We start from the raw sequence: 4,481 nt of genomic DNA on the forward strand, positions 1-4,481 counted from the left end.
ACTTGTGCCAAAAGCTTTTTACCTCTTCTTTCAACATCTGCAGTCAGAAAGGCTGAGGTTAAACAGGATGCAAGAATCTCCATAAAATAGCCCCATGGTTTATTCCTCTGGCCAACATTTCTACTGTTGCGCATATTTTTCAAGATGTTAATGATGAAATATAGTATTAATATGACTTACTGTCATGAGTAGTTGTCTTATTGTTCTCTGAGAGAGAGAAGAGAGAGGCAGGGAGAAGGAAAATGTTATTTTACTTTCTTCTTGCTTGTAGGTTTTCAAATGGAACTTTTCATATTTCATGGTTGCCATGGTTGGTAAGGAAAAAATTATTTTCAAAATATCTTGATTAACATGTACTTATATCTTCCATTAAAATAATGAGAAACACAGAATTTCATGAAGAAAACTAGGGATGCTGAAAGCAGAAAAAATGCATACTTGGCATGCTGTCTTGGCAACAGACTTGTGTTGTAGAACTGACTTAGTTTGAAACTAGCTTATAAAGCAATAAAATGACTTGCAAATAAATTAAGCCAGTGGATACATGTGGGTACACTAACATATTTCAGCTATTTGCAAGAACTGCTTTATTTAAAAAAAGAGATTAAGTTGCAATGATAATTTCACTATAGTAATACGTCAATTCAGATTGGCAAATGTGATTGTACAGGTTTATAACCCAAGGTGTTGGACTAGCTAAGAGATGCTTAAAAATGGATATGCAAGGAAAGCAAAAATACAGTAAAAAGCTACGTTTGAAAAATCACGAGGGTGATTGTTCATAATCCTGTACCCTCCTCCCCATATAATTCTGGACATGGTGACATTGTCTTTCAACTGGATTGTATGAACCATTCATCACTTTAGCATTGAGTGGAACTTACTTCTGAGTTTATAAATTGCAAAGATAACCAGGAATAAGCTCAAGAGCAGGATCACGAGAAAAGCCGCCAGCCAAGTGGAGGTGGCAGGAAAGAAGACATCTGCAAATTATTTCAGATGATCAATTATAACTTTCCTTGAACTACCACCTTTATACTTTGATTACATGCCTAAAGTAAAACAAAATGAATTTAGATATAAATTTAGTTCCTAGACAGCTGTAGGAGCAGTTGACTTTGACTTTTACATCCTGAGACTATTTTACAAAGCACCATCAGATTTGTGTAAACCACTGCATTAGATGTTATAGCAATAGAAATAGAAGCAGAAGAAAATGAGAAATATGCGAGTGAGAATAGGCATGACCTGATAACAAGATTTCACTTCCCCCAGATGGCACCACGCACTTTTTTTTTTTAAATTAGTATTTTGACAATGTTTGGGAATTGTCCATGGAAACTAATGGTGGTTCAGGGCAAAGACCTAGAGGTATCATAGAAGAAAACATCTGTGAAAACTGATGATTCTATTCCACAAGAAATTTGGGGTCCTGGCATAATCTGCTCTGTGCGCATCAGCTCACTATTTTTCCTGCCAGACCACGAGGACACAAGCTCATACTCACCCGCAATGACAACTGAAGATTCTGTTGACGTTTTCAGCAGTTTATCAATTATTTTGCAGGACACAGAGTTTCCAGATCCTGGTTTTAGAATGATACTGCTGCTGGCATTAGCAGTGGTGCTGCCGGTGGTGAGAGGAGTCCCAGTGACATTGTCTCCCCTACCATCTGTCCACAACACCTGAACTTCTGTTTTCAGAAAACAGCCTCTCAGAGACACATTTGAGTCGAATACCATCATCTTCATAACCACCCAAGACAAGCAATGGATCGTGGCCACCACCTACAGGAGAGAGAGAGACAAGCGGGTGAGCTGTGCCCAGCAATCACAGGGGTTTTAAAGGCTAAGGGGGAAGAAGTCTGTGAGAAGCCCTGCATTTAGGATGCCCTTTCCCCACTGAAGTTGCAGGCCTTATCCTATGGCATTAGCGCGTCCTCCCACAGCTCTGATCAGGAGCAGCAGCTGCAAATTTGAGGATGAAGAAAAGCACGTAGATGCATTTGAAACACGAAGCCATCCATTACAAATTACAAGCATCCAGAGCTGCCATACATCATGCAAGACAAATTTACCTATCACCTCCCTTTGTAGTGTTGACAACATTAGGTTATCTAGGTATATTATCTCACCAAATTTTAGCCACCTAAAAGATAAGTATCTCGTTGAGGCAATCATCTTGTAGAGAAACCGTGGAGAAACTGCGTTCCCTACAGAGTGATTAATTCCATGGGAATCAGAGATGTGCTCTGGGAGGGCCCATCTTCTCCTATTGACTGTACACGTACCTTAGACAAATAGCTCTCAGGTGCTCAATTTTAATGCCTACAGTTAAGCACACTGAATCCCAGAATATACATCTGTGTTCACATGAAATCCAAAGAAATCATCTAAATCTGGACCTCCTTCAGTGGCGAAGAAAGTCACAGGGGGCATCAGTTCAAATCCATTCATAATCTCTGAGATGGATTTAGTACAGAGCGAAATTAACCCATTACAGAGCAGAACTACCTGCAGTAGGATGGTGTGTAGATACCAATACCAGGACGAAGATGACTGCTGTCAGCTGGACTGAAAGCCCCATACCTATGTGGAAAAGAAAAGTCTATGAATGCAAAATAAATTACGTGGGCGCTGCACGGTTGAGTTACATCATTCCCAGATTCACTCCAACATCTAGCTGCCTGCTTATATGCACCACCCACATCTGCACCCCAGATGAGCCTGGGGAGTGATTCAAGCAGCCAGAGAAGTCCTGTGATTGTTCTTATGGTCTGTATGGAGACACTCCAACACTGGTGATAGTCAGTGGTTATGAAGTGAGCAAGTCCTGAGCTGGGCAGATGTGTCTCATTAGCAGTATTGGAACAGGACTTGGGATGGCTCCTTTGGAATTAATGACAAAGGTGCTACAGATACCAGAGCCCAGAAATTAACATAAAACCTGCCTTAAAAAAATAATTCTAAAGTGAGGACACATAGGTATTTCCTAAATTAAATATTTCACTTTGGAAATACTATAATGATTTTTTCTTCATATATTTTTAATGAAAGTAGGAAAGTAAGTTTCTAAATTAACCAGGAGTTTAAAGCAGAGCTTCCAAGATTCATATAACCAAACCCACTCTTTCTTTCTCATGCTCCATGTATAGTTATAAAACCATATATAAACAAATATGTTATACTAGAATAAATATAACTCAAATATAAAAAAAATCTTCATTTGGCTTTGACCTAATAAAACATAATAAGCTCTGCTTTGAAGCACACCGCATGTCCACGTAGATCATGGATTTGGTTCTGTCCTCCCCACCACACACTTTTTTGCAATACAGAATGGAACCTCACATTAGTTACGGCCCATCCAAACTTCCCTAAGTATTTTCAGAGTTTCCATTGGTCATAGTAACTAAGATGACTAAAAATTTCTCAACACATACTTTCACAGGAGTAGAAAACGTATCGCGATCCAGAAGTGGCTGTTTTTCTTCACTGCTAGTAAAGGGAGACCAGGAAACTAAACTTAGCTAGTTAATGATACATGGTAGGAGTCCTACTTCTTTCGTCTTTTTGAGGCACAATATAGTCCATTGCTATAGCCATTAAGAATGTGAGATTTTTACACATTTTTTATTTGTTTTCATAATTTCCTCTTTTTTTGAGCCTTCACACACACCATTTTCCAGTCTTCCTCTGCCAAGGTAACCTGTGAAAATGTTTCACTTTGGTTTTGTATCATAGCTGAGTCTGATAGAGCTACAAGAACTGAGATGCTTGGGATTCAAGGAAATAGGAAAAGAAAAATGGGATGGAATGGAATCGAATGGATAGAAGTACAATATATTGCAAAACATGCATTAAAAAAGCCATGAAAACAGACAGCAAGGCTTAAAGTGCCCACAAAATACTCTGTTGAGACTGCAATGCCAACACTTTAGCAAACGTGAAGACTGGAACAAACAACCTGAACAGGAAGAATAATGCTGCACGCTGAGCACAGCGGCTACAAGCAGCAGTTCACCATGCAGAAACACACACAAAGCAGAGCTCAGCAAAGCCAATTCCCAGACCTCCCAGGATAACAGGCCAAAACCTCTGCCAACCAACACAACACATAGAGTCATAGAGTCATAGAATAGTTTGGGTTGGAAGAGACCTGTAACGGTCATCCAGTCCAACCCCCGGCAGTGAGCAGTGACATCCCCAACCAGATCAGGTTGATCAGAGCCCCGTCCAGCCTGACCTGGGATGTTCCCAGGGATGGGGCATCCACCACCTCTCTGGGCAACCTGGGCCAGGGCTTCACCACCCTCAATGTCAAAAATGTCTTAGATCTAGTCTAAATCTGCCCTCGTTTAGTTTCAAACTGTTACTCCTTGTCCTATCGCAACAGGCCCTGCTAAAAGTCTGTCCCCATCTTTCTCCTCAGCCCCTCTCAGCCCTGGCAGCTGCAGGAAGGTCTCCCCCGAACCTTCTCTG

Source organism: Phaethon lepturus, unplaced genomic scaffold (genome assembly GCF_000687285.1).
Source record: "Phaethon lepturus isolate BGI_N335 unplaced genomic scaffold, ASM68728v1 scaffold34, whole genome shotgun sequence".
In the NCBI taxonomy this organism is placed as follows: domain Eukaryota; kingdom Metazoa; phylum Chordata; class Aves; order Phaethontiformes; family Phaethontidae; genus Phaethon; species Phaethon lepturus.